This window comes from Sardina pilchardus, chromosome 4 (assembly GCF_963854185.1).
Source record: "Sardina pilchardus chromosome 4, fSarPil1.1, whole genome shotgun sequence".
Lineage (NCBI taxonomy): Eukaryota > Metazoa > Chordata > Actinopteri > Clupeiformes > Clupeidae > Sardina > Sardina pilchardus.
In genome coordinates this window covers 21,820,837-21,836,445 of record NC_084997.1, presented here as the reverse complement: position 1 = coordinate 21,836,445, position 15,609 = coordinate 21,820,837, and the positions used below count along the sequence as shown (strand labels likewise).

The following is a 15,609-nucleotide window of genomic DNA, read 5'->3' as shown; positions in this document are numbered from 1 at the left end:
CACTCATGGCAATGCTGGGCTTACAGTTATAGTGGAAACTAGGAGGAAGGAAATGCTGAGAGATAAGACCACAAGAGCATTTGAACATTTTGATCCCATCTTTTCCAGTTGATGCTGACAGATAAGCTGGAGCAATCCACACAGACGTGACTCAGAGAACTGAGCAAAGTGAAGGTATACTTTCCCCAAAATGCTGCTCTTAGATAATCTTTCATTTCTGCTGACCTACTGTATGTGAGACTGAATGCCAAATGTTTTGCCTGGAGCGCCAGCCAGGTGCCCTATCAGCACGCAGAGGGTTAAATCGGATCCCCGAGACTCCTGGCGCTCCTCTGGAAACCTGTAGGGCAGATGTGCACGTGGGCTTGTCGGAGAGGTATGCACGAACACACCCTGCTCAGACAGAGCCAGCAGCAGTAGCACGACCACGGCAGCTCCACCGACAAGAAGAGGCTCCACCACACGGACAGACGGACACCCTTGGGCTCTCCGCGCGTGCCACGCTCGACTGCCACTGTCCCTCGGAGAGCCTCCACACCCTGGAAATCATGGGGGAGCAGGTAAGACTGGTGCTGGTACTTTATGGACAGTCAAGTGGCTCTCTCCTCTGATGATTGGGCAATAGTGTTGTTAGTCGGACTTGTTTCACAGACACCTACCTCTATTGGAGAGACTTTGTTTGATGTGCAAGTATGTTGATGGAATTAGTAATGTTTTAAGGAACATCAGTTGTTGTTGTTGAATATGATAGATGCTAAATGTTTTGGAGCAAAATAAGGGTGTGGATTTGTGGAGTAAGTCAAGTTTGAAAATACTTGCTGAAAGCTGACAAACATGAAAGAGCATTTGATATATTATGAAAATCTATTTCCCATTCATTTTTTAAACCAGGGCCTACCCATGCCTCCAAGTAGTTATTGCATTTCATTATAGTTTTTAGGCCCCTGAAATTAATGGGGGTTTTTATGGATTTCCACTTGGAAAAATAATTACTGGTCACAGCCTGGGTGGCAAATATCAAGATGAATGATGTGCAGCCAGAGGAGCTGACTTTAGCTTTTCAAGGAGAGTTTGAGAGGAGGATGTGCACTTGAGAGGAATAAATCACAAACAGCTTTGGGCAAGTTGTTTCTTGCATGAGCAAACAGTCGGCTAATAGCTCACTAAGAGGTAGCGGCAAGGGCTGTTGCCTTGCCTCACTGCTTAACAGGTCTGCTTAGCAAACTTTACTAGACATGTATATTGTGCATTCGCTAATGCACTGTTAAATTAAACACAGCGCTGTGGTTTGGGGGAAAAACAGAGCGTCAGGCTCTCCCACTCTCATCACCATCAATGGCTCTTTCATATAGTGAGATGATTGATTGGTGTCATACGTGTTTGGACTTGTGAGTGAAGGAGAGGAAGTCCATGAGTGTTTTTCTGTCTGGTCCTCCTAAGATGTCTCATTCTAATGTAGGGTCTGGAAACACCTTGCCATGTAAGGAGGGAGATGATGTGCATTAGACCATTAAACATCATCAGCTCCTGCATTTTTCTACCTTCTTTGAATGTTACGCCTGGACTAATAACAATCAGACTTTCATCCTCTTGATTTGGGATGAGTACTGATGTAGCAAAGTTAAATGCTTGAAGGTCTTATTTCCACAATCTTAAAGGGGCTATCTGGATTTGATCCAGGCCTTTAACCTGTGTGGCAGACACACCAACTCAAACCTCTTGAAATGGCAGAACAAGAACTCAATCCAGAGAGGGATGTTTACAGCCATACATTGGGCTGAGGCATTGCCATCTTTATTATGTCTGAACTATGCACAAGCACAGTGCTAGGCAACACCCCCTACCACCTTCTGTAAAGACTAGTCTCTAAGGCAACACAGGAAATAGATAAATAAATAAATAATGGAAAGGTATTTTTATGACTAACAAAATGCATGCCCTGGCAATGATAAGACATTCAGTTTCAACATGATTAGCTTCAGGTTCATGACAACAGTGGTAAGACTATCTTAGGAGGACAGGCATGAGGTGTTTTAGTAAATGAAACTATTGGAAGGGCTGTGGTACAATAAAGGAAGTACAGCCCGCACCTGTCACCAGCCACAAGAGCTCATATCTGCTGACGTAGACTGGGCCAAGGCTCTGAAGGTTTGATTTTCCTCCCAGTATTTTGTTCTATCCGTCTTTCTGAACCAGCAGTTCTTCCACTAAATATAAATGGATGGAGCAGACACATTGAGCCTTTGGTTTGAAAGCCTTCGTGACAGAGAGCCTGTTTCCCAAGAAAATCTCTCAGATATGGAGAGACTCTGACACCATAGCTCATACATGCCATATTTCTTGCTTGGCGTCTCTTCATCTCTTTAATCTTGGGGAATGGATAAATAGTGTTATCCAAACACCATACCAGAAGACTCATGGTTCTGTTTGTGCCAAAAGAATATTAACAGTGTGTGCGAGAGTGCGAATGAGTGAGTGAGTGAGTGAGGTAGAAATCTCTGATGGCTTATGTTTTCTTGGTAAAGTTTGATTTGCAGTATGACCGAGCAGTATTACTTAGATATACTGTTGTATACAGGATGCTGGTTATTGCTGTGACTATTTATAGAGACAGCAGGCAGATCTGGTATATAATATATTGCAAGTGGGTAAGAAACAGATGCTGAGCTGGCTGAGGTAGTTTATCGTGTATGCAGTATGCTAGACTCTACTGTTCATTTGATGGAACGTGAAACCATTCCTTTTCATTGAGAGTCAAATCCTTCTGTTCACTCTGAGGACTTCATTTCGCACTAAATCTGCAGTGTGCTCTTTGACAGGCTGAGGCTTAATTAACATCTAGCATTGACGTCCCCACAGATTTCAATAAATCCGTCCCAATCTGGAAGCAATTAAAATGTCTCAACCAGCAGCATGTGAAGAATTCACCACTGACCAACAAAAGACAGATGCTTCTGGACACAAACTTTAAGTCAGATGTTTCTTGGCTATCATGGGAGAACCAAAATGATGCATGAGCTGATGTTCTAAGATGTTATTCCACCTTTGTTTGAATTGCTAGAGTGATAGTCCTTCTCCTCAGTCCTGAGTTCAAGCTGATCATAAATGCTTATTTACATGTAATGACCAGTTTTACACAGTTGTAATGTTTTCAAGTGGGATATTTTTGAATGACGTATTTTGCTTGCAAAATCCCATTTAATTTGTGCACGTACACTGACTGAAAGCGTATCAAAATTAATGTTTTGTGAGCAGCTGATTTCTCTAGTGTGTGTGTGTGTGTGTGTGTGTGTGTGTGTGTGTGTGTGTGTTTGTTTGAGATGATAGTGATGCTGATGGTATCCCGAGAGTCCTATAACTTAGCCCTTAAAAGACCACCATCAGGGAAGGTCATGGAGGTCCCTGATAATCCTTCTTGAATCCCCTACTGCCCAAACACTATTATATGTGGGATAGAATCTCCTTCCAAGAGGGAGGGTATTCCCCCGTCATTTGTGCTATTCATTCCCACCAGCCATATCGTCTTTAGGCTTCTTCACAGCTCCACATCCAGGCAGTGAGTATGCAAGGCCCCAGGGGATGCAAACCTGACTTTGACTCTGAAGTCTGATCCTGTAGGCTACTGGAGATGCCAGTAAAAGTATTTATGATGGACTAACACTGTTCATTCCAAGTGTCTGGATATGTTTTCAATTACACTAATAGTGTGGCTATAAAACTGTAATATTTCAATATAATGACTAAAAACGTTGTTTAGTTTGCGCTATTTGTTGATCTGTTGGCGAATATCTTTTGTTCACACTAGATTTTTACCATTGAAATGCAGCCATTTTGGATTTTTTTTTCTAGTGATACTCACTCCCATAGCTTTTGCTGTCCATCTGGGTAATAAGTGTATCAGTCTCTTTCCTTTCTCCGTTGAGCTCTTGAGCTCTTGCTCAATGATCAGCCCAGTCAGTATCGATCAGAGTTGTTTGCTGTTTCTTTGGAGACGGGGCGGGAGCCGGGAGGGCTCTGGCATCTGAAACCTGAGGGCCGGCCCGCCCGTGTTGGCAGACTTAGGCCCTCAGTGTTCCAACAGCAAAGGAATCAGTTCTAGGTCAGCGCTCACTGGAGCCTCATTCTGGAGGGTGACCTGGCGTTAATGCGAGCTATTGTAGCTAATTACGGGGAAGTATAGATTTTGTGGAAACGATTCGGATCATATGGCGAGTTCACCTTATAGCAGATATATACAGTAGTAGTATGCTGGGAACGCTCTCTCCACTCCCAACAGTGGAAAGCATCCCAATCATGTGTGTGACCTAATTCACTAGAAAGTAAGAGAAAAATCTCCTCATTTTGGCAAATATTCATGAATATAAATGGCACATTAATCTCCTGATGCTCCCCATGGGTGGTCGGATGTCCACTCCGTGATTATTCCCGTTTTCCCGTTAATCCGCACCGTCCGGCTGGCCACTCAGCAGCCGACAGGCGCAGTGGCCTTTTCTCCTCTCCTCCCGCGCGGCACCGGTCCTGCTCAGTGCATCAGCCCATCAGCTCTCATCCTGCTCTTCTCCTCTGGGTTGAGCACCAGCCTGCCCGCCGGCCGGCCTGCCGAGCGACCGGGCCCCGGCGCTGCCGGGAGCCTCTGGGCCACACATGGGGCGCAGCGGTGCGGGGAAAAAGCCCCTCCGACTGACCCCATCTGGCCGCGCAGCCTGGTTATCTGGGCCGTCTCATCACAATGGGTTCCCTGAGGTCCCCCCCCCACACACCACCACTACCACCTCCCCCCACCTCCCCCTCCACCTCCCCCTCCAGCTCCCTCCAGCTCCCTCTCTGTCTTTGTTCCCCAATTTGCGGGGCTTTTTGTTTTTTCCAGGCGAGGGGAGCGGGGCGTGTCAGGGCCCAGAGCGGCGCCCACCATTAACTGGAGCCGGAGCCCATGAAACAGCCCAGAGCAAGAGGCGCTTCCCCGCACGCTTCACGCCAAACTGAGCACATAGCGGCGTAGGCGGGGGGGGGGGGGGGGGGGCAGGGGGGCGTGAGAGGGGGAGGGACCACGCTGGCTAGGTGACCGGGTTTTGTTTGGAATCAGAGTTTCGGACATGTGCTTGTGCAAGGGACAACCGCCCATCGCCTGCTACTGTACAAGAGCTCCATCCACTTGCAGAAGAGGGGCCAAGAGCCGAGCGAGGACAGAGAGAGAGTGAGTACTTCTTCCCCGTGTGCGCTTTTGCGCTCCGACTAGCGTGATGTATGACCCAGTTAGTTCATTAGGAGCGTAATGAGATTCATCATCGGGAGGGACACAGATGGAGCCGTATTTGGGGGTGTTTTAGCTGTGAAAAATTATGCATGCGTTTATTTCATTTATAAACATCTTGATGAGTTATCACAAGATTATTTCTCAAGATGTTGCTCATTAATTCTCTTGATGTAGCTCACTAGTTTCAGTGTAACATCATCAGACATGGGAGATCAGAGGGTGGTTCCCCTTCCTGCTGTGTTTTTCTTCTCTAAATGTGGGTCTTTACATGCTAACTTTCAGTGTGTTTGTGTAAAACATTATCAGACAATGGCTGATTCGGTGTAGACATGATTCCAGTGCAGATTGAGTAGATGCCAATGCCTAATGAGAACACAGTCATAATACAGTAAGCATGGACACAACGGCGTAAACAGACTATACAAAAGTGTACAATATCATGCACCACACAGGACACAACGGCGTAAACAGACTATACAAAAGTGTACAATATCATGCACCACACAGGACACAACGGCGTAAACAGACAATACAAAAGTGTACAATATCATGCAGCACACAGTAATATGATAAAGTGAATTGTTTTGGTCCTATTTTAAATCTCTAATTGCTTTCATGTTTTTGTAATCTAGCCAGATGTTTATGGCACATGGCAAGGAGTACCCATTCAATATGGCCACTGCCCGAGCATGGGCTTTTAAAAAAATGAATATTAATTTACACTAAATAACAGCTATTCTATACAACAATTACTTGATAGTAGGCACTGTTGTGTCTTTATGTGGTGCAAGCACAGTTGATTGGGTGACCATGTAATATCAATAATGCATGATGCTTTGTCTCAGTGTCTGGTGCTCCACTTGAGGCTGGAGAGTGATGAGATGAGAGTGAAGTCAGATTTCTTCAGCTTGGCTGCAGCTCCATCCCTTTGGATGCCCATAGGATGACATACATTTAGCCATACGCTGACTGGGCCCATGTGTGCTCGAGTGGAAGGACACGAGGATGAACCTATTACAGTCACATTCTTCACTGCATCAAGCAGCCAGTAAAGATACCATGGTGTACTAGTCTGGCTATCACCAGACTAAGCTCAATCTTGTAAAATTGAATATTAGTATGGGGAGGCTGTGCTTTGTTTCTACTGCACAAGAGGCGTGATCAATGGGCATCGCTCAAATGACTCTTTTGCGTCTTGTGGATAAGCTAGTTTCTGATTGGAGCCAAAGGTTCTGGCAGGGAACAGAGGAGATAGATATGCAGGTTTCTGGCCTGAGCTGCCAGGCGAAATCCAAATTCGTCAGAAGTTCTGGCAGGGTTCACCCAGCCTAGTGGTGTGCATAAATTCTACTTGAAAGCAATCTGAAGATAAAGCGTAATCATACATTCCACTATATGAGGTCATTGAGATGAGTATCATATGACTGTGAGGATGATTTGTGTTCAGAAGTGCACGGCTTACGCTGATGCTGTTTACCTGGCCTAGTGTGGCCTCTGTGGAGAGCCACTGTTGACCTGCTGTAGTGCGACCTCTGTGGAGTGAGACTGGACATTATGTGAAGCATCATCATCGTTGCCATCGTTACTAGATGCTGATGTTCTCCTCAGTGGAACTAAGCAACTGGCCATTCACCAGTCCCCCACAATCCAATTCATTCGAATGTATTTCATACATCCAAAGCTCGTAATCCTAACCCATAGACACAGGGGCTCTGGCCAAGGTGGCTTCTGTGTCCTCCAAAACAGTTGTTTTCCTCCCACTGTTTTCTAAAAGGCCTGGTACGTGAGTCATCGAAAATGGAGAATCCAGCTGCATTTCATGTGGGCGAATTGGAGACGGCCTCTTAACCACAACCCCAGAAATGTCTTCTTGGAATAGGTCAAATGCACCAGATTCAAAGTTTCCATTCAGCCATAGTCCCCGACCAAAAAAAAACGGAAGGTTTTGGAGCTGACCTTCACGTAGTACGGTAACTGCCTGTTATCAGCGAAACCTATCATCCCCAAAATAAGCAGTGCTTAGAAACGGCACATCTAATTAGGAGACGGAGCACTTGGGTCACTTGTGTCAACAGTCTGGTGGTGATGCTCCACTGATGTTCCCGGCGCTGGACCATTTCACTGCCACGGCTGTTGCACTTCAAGGGCGCTCCGTCAGAATGAAGGCGGATATAGCGCCAGAAATATTGTGTGCCGGGTCCTCCCCCTTTCACATCACTGGTGTGCACCGTGACTACACATTTTGGTCAGGAAAGTCACAGCAGTGCAGCGCGTGTATGCTAGACATCAATGAGTGTGTCTGTGTACACACACAAGTATTGGTCACATGCAGTACTGGTAGGTGATGTGCTTCCACACATGGGCAATGATACACTTACGAAAATGACACATTGATATGAACAGGTACTGAACCTAATTTGTAGACATTGTTGTACACATAATTCACACTTAGCGAGAGGACACTGGCTGACATCACTTAAGCTTAGCTGACAGCCTCAAGTCCTTCTCCCCGGGTCGGATAAGTATCCCTGAGAAGTGGCCCCATGACAACCTGGGTGCCTCTCCATGTCAACCTGTCAACTTAAGGGCTTTGTGCAGGTCACCGCAAACAGACAGGCCCTTCACCAGTCCGAACGCCTCGCGGGGAAAAAAAGAAACGCGTCCGAGTAAACAACTTCCTTTTCAGTGTCGTCCCCCCCCCCCCCCCCCCGGTCTCTCCGTCTCCCGCGCCTTTCTACTGGGCCGTCTCCCAAACACAAGAGAGTGTGGGGGAGCTGCAGAATGGCAGCCAGCTCTGTGCCTGGGTAGGAAACAAGCAGCCTTTCATCTGCTAGGCTGGAAGCCCCGGCTATGAAAAGATTAGAGTGCTGCTGGACGCAAATGCCAAGACGCGGCGAGAAAACACTTTGCACACCGCCATGGTAACAGGAGACGTGAAATATGTGTAGATCTTTTCTGCTGCCTACTGCAAGGAGAAGAAAGGGAAAGGGGGGGGGGAGACAAAATTATGTATGTGACTAACACACTTTAAATGCACTTATGCAGGACTTATTGTTCTGAAGCCAAATACATAATGTGAAGTGTGAATGACTAAATGGGAAGTGTAGAACATGTCACATCACGCATGAAGCATGGAGCTCTGCTCTGCGCTACTCCAATGTCGAACGAAGTGGCCACGTGTTCGAATCTTAACACAAGCCACTGAAATGACTGACATTACAAAACAGAACACAATCACGCCACTTATTTGGACTGTTGCATAACATCGTTTAGTCAATTGAGTTGACAAGTGAATGAAACTCGGCTGATAAGTCGCAGAGCTTAAGCAGACCCTGACAGTAGAGAGAGAGAGCGAGAAAAAGAGAGAGAGAGAGAGACGGCATTCAGAATCCTTGATTGACTTATTAAAGCAGTAATACTGCCATTGTGTGTGTGTGTGTGTGTGTGTGTGCAGTGAGTCTGCCCACGTCTGGCATGACTGCCATGCAAATGAAGGGCATGCCATGAAACCCCATTACGAGCGCGCGGCGCGGGTCAGCTCAATCTGCATCCCGCGGTGACAAAACTCTCCGCCGCCCCCCTTGCGCCGTCGCCCCCTAATTACCAATCAGAGGTGGCTCCTTGGCAGTCAGTCCCAGGGCCGCCCCGTTCGGCAGGGCTGAGTGACAGCTCCCCGGTGGGGGGGGGGGGGGATTATTTACCTCAGCCAGTTCCCCCCGGGGGACCAGCTAATGATCCGGCCCAACAAAACAAGACAGAGGAGGAGAGCCTGAGAAGTCGCTGGAGCTGCCGGAGTCATTTGGACGACAAACAACACCCACACACACACACACACACACACACACAAATACACCACCATCACCACCGCCGCCTCCTCCTCAACTTCCTCCCCAGAATGGATTATAGTGGTGTGTGTCTGTGAAAACTGTGAGGAGAATATCAGAGATAGTGGCAGAAGAAGGAGGCAGGAGTCTAAGTCTTAGAGTCTGATAGACAGAAAGAGAGAGAGAGAGACTTGCAGAGAGTGGGGAGAGAGAGAGAGAGAGAGTGGGAGAGAAAGAAGAAGAAGAAGGAAAAGGAATAGTGGAATAGTGAGGGGAAAAAGAGTGAGGGAGAAAGAGAGAGTGCGCTCCTGAGAGGAAACAAGCGCTCTCAGCACTTTCCTTCCAAGTCACCGGCGGCCGTGTGTTCAGCTGTCACTCACGCAGTGGATGTCAGACTGGTAAGGCAATCCTCCATGCCATGCTTCTCTGTCATTAGCTCCAATGTATTGCGCTCGGGTGCATTGTGGTCTGTTTCCAGGCAGGAGACTGTAGGAATATTTGTGGGCTGTTGGGAAATGCGGGAGGCGTTTGCTCATTGGCAGATTACTCTATTTCATCTCAGGCTTGTGCTATAGGCTTCAGACTAGATATGGGGACTGTTTTTTTTTCTTTCTCTGAGCTACTGCCTCTAACATTTTCAAGATCATTTGCATGACAATTCTACAAGGGATTCAGAATGGTTTTCCTTCAGATCTGAAAAATGTCAGTGTATCTGTGTTCTCATTTGCATCTCACTATTATATTCACTTGACTGAATCAGGTCTCTTGTCTTGGTAACAATACTTGTAAAGTGATGACATGCATTGGATGAAGAAGCAGATCATGATCATTTTTCCGGTCTATGCTGACACCGATCAAACATCATATACAGTATCATATGTACAGTAGTTGTAAAATCATATCTTTCATATATTTATTTCTTCAGTAAATGTCATTGATTCATCTCGACTTCCATGTGTGTATTCCACCCACAGTAAGACAGTAGAGGGTTTGTTCAAAAGTAATACGGAAGCCAGTTACACTCCTCTAATCCTAGAAGCTCCTTTAGTGTTTAGTGATGAGATGGCAATTAAACAGTGAAGTGGTTTACCAGAGTTAAGACCGCATAATCCCCATTACAGGTCCAAGTTTGGGCATATAATTCACGTTATTGAGATGGGGGGTGGGTGGGGGGTCTGCTTCAGTCTGTCAGACTCAAGCTGTGGCTTTGTTTGTTGTGAAGTGGACTTTGTTGTGGAATGAAATGGTATTAGCGTATTAATCTTGGGCTGGTGCTCACTCCCCACACCCGGAGGAGAAAAAAATGCGATAACTCTTAGATTAGAATAGTTGAACATTCAGAAACCTATTTGGAGCTTTTACAAGCAAACAATATAATATTAATAGCTAAGTAATGAGCGTTGGAAGAGAGCTGGCCGGCTTGCATAGGGTCAGACCGAGCCGGTTAGTTTTAGTGAGCGCCAAGCCTGTCATTTTGAGTCCAGTGAATGAAAAGGCGATGGCACTGAATTGTTCCTGCTAAAGCCGTCTTGTGGCTTCTGGTGGAGAAGGGCTGCATTCTTCCCCACGACCACAGCATGGAAATAAGCAACAGGGAGGGGGCTGATGCCAGGCAGCCGGGACTGCTAGCTCCCTTGCTCTCCGCGGCCTCCACCGCAAACAAATTCCACTGTGTTTCTGCAAAATAACTGAGAGTTTGCTTAGCACAAAAAGTAATGTTATGTTTTTCCTCCATGTGGTTGACACAGACACACTACTGACTCAAAGTGAAGGCTGAAGAATTCACAGCCCTCAAACTATTGTTTGCATAAACAGAGAATGAAACACACATCATCTCCACTAAAAAAAAATAAAAAAAATAAAAAAAATACCAGTTGTTAATGCCAATGAGAAACGATTAAAGATCTCATGTTTAGAAACAATTACCTCCATTTGGGATTCGCTTGCGAAAGGCTCTCGTCTAAAACATGTGGAAAACTATCACTCACTTCTGACAGACATGCCGAGGGAGAACAGTGCTTTCACCATCGAGGTGCACCGCCAGCCTCACCGAGACACGCATCTGGTGGAGGCAGAGAGGAGACTCTCCTGATGAACAGAGCAGATAACGTCATTTGGGTTATGGATGACGCCTCCTGAAGAGGGCTGAACTCTCTGGAGCTTCGGTGATTGATCACCTCTCATCTGATTTGACTGCGAGAGAGAGAGAGAGAGAGAGAGAGAGAGAGAGAGAGAAAGCAGCCAACCAAGGGCAGCCGCTTTGCTTATTTGACAGCTACACAGACAAGAAGTAGATTGAGCCCAGAATTGCAGAATGTCAGAGACTGATTGACGCTGGCCTGGAGTGACTTTCTTTTGCTTCTGTGTGATTTGTGTGTCTAAGTACAGACCTAGTTTTGTTTGTTCTCTTATTCAGCCTGGTTCTTTTCTCTTCTTTTATTTGTTGAACTTTGTTCTTTTTCAACATATTTTCACTGCAGTTCCCTGAAGGTTTTTTTTTTATATATCAGCTCCACAAAACTGCAAAGCCTGAATTCTGTCAACTCCTGTCAGACATACCAATACTTCTGGAGATCCCGCCCCTGACATTTGATTGGCTAAGAGAGCTGAATCCCGCCCACAGACGTGGGTGACAGATTCTATTAGACAGGAGAGAGCGGGTGGTTGGACAGAGCCCCTCCTGCCCTCTGCCATTGGCTGAGCTGGAAAAGCTTGAGGTTCAGAAACTGCCACAAGGAGCAATACAGATAGTGATAAACAAATAAAGTCAGGGCAGAAGCATTCACTTTTCTCGCGGACTTCCTCTGTGGATGTTCTTATGGGCAGCGTCAGCACTCTGCCTCGAGAGTAAATTTTCCAGTTTGCTTGTTCTTCTTCTGCCCTGTTAATGGATAATGGAAATGTAACCATGTGGCAGGTAAGGAGAACATCTCTGCTCTACATGCATACCTGTGACAAAGACTTATTGTCTTTCAGTCAGTGGCACTGCCAAGTGTGTGTCTGCGCGCGCGCGCGTGTGTGTGTGTGTGTGTGTGTGAGAGAGAGAGTGAGTATGTGTGAGTGTGTTTGCTCCATTTTAACCTTGTAACCTACAAAGAATGCAGGACATAAGTAATTGATTGTCAGGTTTTACAAATGGTAAAATCTTTTTGCTGGACTTTTCATCCAGACTTTTGTGAAGTAAAAAACACGTGTAGGTTGTATTCATCTACATAATTGAATTTGACTTCAGAAGTTGTTATCCTCTTAATGAAATGAGAAATATATATTTTGCTGCCACATGGAAAGTTGCCAAATGACTGTTCTGTTCTTTGGCATATACTGTAGTCTCACTGATGAACTGTGAGCTCTACAATTGTTCAGTTTGACACATTCATCTCACTTTACGATGTGTGAAGAGAATGTGTGTTCATGCATTATATGACTTGTGAGCTTGGCATTCCTAACTCTGCTGAGAAGTTAGATGAGTGTGTGTGTGCTCCACAGAACTGTGTGCTCACTCATTAGAATGGTGTGCGTGTGTGTGTGTGTGTGTGTGTGTGTGTGTGTGTGTGTGTGTGTGTGTGTGTGTGTGTGTGTGTGTGTGTGTGTGTGTGTGTGTGTGTGTGCAGAGACCAAATGGTGTACTTTCATCAACATGTGAAATAGGATCCGGTAAGCTCTTTAGTCGGCTGTCTGTCTCAAGTCCGTGGAGTTAGATATTGAGCTGAGATAGAGGGTAAAGAAATGTCGCATATCTGATTCTTCCCCAGCGGATTTCAATGAATAGTTTAATAAACCATGAAAGTGGCTTTTATGCCCTCTGGCAATTTAATTAGTTGCTGTATTTGTGCCTTAAAAAGATAAGCCTCTTTATTTTCTTTGGCTCAAAAGAGAAGTGTGAAAAATGCAGATAATTGATCATCTATTAACTGGACTTCAGAGCGTGGGGGGACCCAGTTTGACTGGCCAACACTGGCCAGCACGCATGCCTTTCCTCACCTCAGGGGCCAAACGTTCTAATGGGGGTCACCGTGGTAACCAAACTGCTGTGGGGTGGCTCTGGGCTGTTGCTCTACATAAACAGAAACCGGTCATGACTCTACACGTGAAAAGGCTGGGGTTGTATGTGGAATGAAGGTGTGGTTGCGTTTATAACGCCTGAAGTTGTTATTCTGGTAGGCTATAGCTTTCTCTGCGGCTGCTGAAGAGAGACTATACTGGGACTGAGGAGGGTGGGGAGGGTGAGGCCGGAGCTCTGCTGGACCTCCCTGACTTTCACTGGCTTTCAGCTGACCTCATCACCACAGGTCATGAGATGGACCTTTCAAACAGACACTAGACCAGCTAACCGTTTTACTTTAAAAAGCATAAAGGGAATGTACAGAAAGAATTTTAGGTGAGTTAACATTCCAAGGTGTACATTTCATTATTGCTTCCTATTGTAATTTACAGATTCACCGCAAGGTGGCAATGTTGAGACATGAATTGGCTTCATGGACTTATCAACAATCCCCTGCTGTTTTTTTTAATGTTTGCTACTTATTTGTGATTTGTCTATAAATCTCCACATTTGGAGTATTTCACACAGCAGAGATATACTCTGTGTGGAGTTGTGTTGTGTTTGTGTCCCATGAGAGCACCTGTATTTAACCATTCGGGTCGGCCATAATTACATTCCATGAAAAGTGGCAGGTTCAGGACTGTGGTTAGGATAGAGACTGTTGACCGAAGGCTGGACTTAGCTTCCCCCCCTCCTGTGCTCCTTGCTTCAGCCAGCCTGACCCTGGGACACTCTGGCCTGCAGTCCTCTGATGGGAGGGTAGTGAAGGAAGGACAGGATTCTTTTGGAGGGAATTTTCTGCTCAAGTTCACAGCTATGGAAAGAAAACGGTGTTTTCCTGCAGACGCCACCTGCCAAACCACAGGAGGAAGTGGGCGAGTTCGGATTACTGCCCAGGATGACCCCGAGAGCGTGCCTGCCCCCCTGGCAGAGGGCTCCACGGCCCGGTCCCATTTCCAGTGTCTGATCTCGCAGGGAAAAATGTGCAGCTCACCAAAAGGATCAAAACCCTAACTCAAGTCACATAAACACACGATTCATGTGTGTAAATGCTCGTTGTTCTGCTGAGTTATACTGTCAAACAACCATTCCTTAGTTCCAGTTTCCTGAATAATTTGACACAATGTTGTTTTAATATCTACCCATTTAAAGGCGTATAACTGCTTTAGGGGGGAAATACATTTCTATAATGATCTTTAATTGTTGCCATATTATGATTGTTGATTATGATAAGAACAGGCGGCAGTCTGCTGACCAAAGGATACACAAGAATGTGCCTAAGTGTCCTGTTTAGGATTGTGCACATTAGGCCCTGCCAAGGAATCTTTGGCCTTTGCACTGAGCGTTCCGTGGCCTCCAGGTACAGTAACAGGCAGCTTTCCTGCCAAGAGACCCCAAAACGTAGGCCAAGAAAACGGTATCTTGAGAAAAAGCAGCTTTGCCATTATAGTGGGCTTCATTTGACAGCACGTGGTATTTTACCCTCAGTGTAAATAGTTAATGTGTTCCCTCAGCTAAACTCATTTTATGCTAATTTGCACTCCGGATCACCACATTAGGCAGTCAGGAGCTTATCTGCATGTCGGGAAGAGATGGATATCTTAATGAAGGCATTCAGATCGCTTAGATATGCTAGGGAAGTGAAACTGAAGGTCAAACCGGCCTCGTGCCTTTAGCATGACTGCTAAATGACTTTAATGGCGGTCGAGGAGTGCTTCGCCTTTGTCCTGTTGTTTAAGCTTGTTTGTCCGGTGTTTGTCCAACACGGGCCGGAGTTCTCACTCACCACATACTCCGCGTGGCACAGACAGAAGTGCAGCCGGTGAATGTAGGCCAGAATGAGGATAATCGGGCTGATAATCACGGTGATACGTCCAGGGTGAAGATTTAGGAGATTAGACCCTGTCTAATCATCGCGCCCGAGTCGCCAATCACATTAGGGGGGGGGGGGGGATAGGCCCGCTCCGTCCTCCTCTGTTGTTCGGGCGAGGAGCATGAAAGAGTGCTGATTGGACACAGATATGCCGCTGAGAGTGGATTACAGATAACCAGCGCGGATCTGCTCAGCGAGTGGAAGAGACAGGGACGGCGCAGGAGACCGGGGATAACTGCTAAGATTTCAGGATTGCCCGGCGAGATTGCGTTATTAGCCGCCTGTGTCTTAGTCAAACACACAGATTTCAGGTATGGCGAGGGCTTAGGCGTGCTTGGCTCACTGACAGTGCTGCTGAGGGGCATGTGACACAACCTGGCACGTTCCGCTGCACTCAGGAAACCTGGAAGTCGTGTCTGTATGAAACTATTGTTTCATTGTTGGTCGTGCATATCCAGTGTCAGCGTGGCATCCAAAATCCGCTCGGCGCAAAAACCACACATGGTATTTGAGCGTGTTTTTCCAGGGTACCTCATTTCTTGTCCTTGAATGACATGATACAAAAGGACTGTATTATAAATCACTATACGGATCTACGGTCACAAGCGATCGTTCG

General features: G+C 46.3%; 1 protein-coding gene across 3 annotated transcripts in view; it reads left to right on the top strand.

The window, feature by feature from the left end:
• The first annotated feature begins 426 nt into the window (after positions 1 to 426).
• The window catches only part of mid1 (midline 1), a 33,227-nt gene continuing 18,044 nt past the window's right edge, over positions 427 to 15,609 (top strand). Inside the window, exon 1 of one of the 3 annotated variants that reach the window (XM_062534611.1) lies at positions 427 to 560. The gene's annotated coding sequence lies outside the window, so the exon portion shown is untranslated. Of the gene's footprint in view, positions 561 to 9,210; positions 9,477 to 11,877; positions 11,996 to 15,609 lie in introns of those variants that run through there. The other 2 variants (XM_062534610.1, XM_062534608.1) reach the window with 2 other exon arrangements.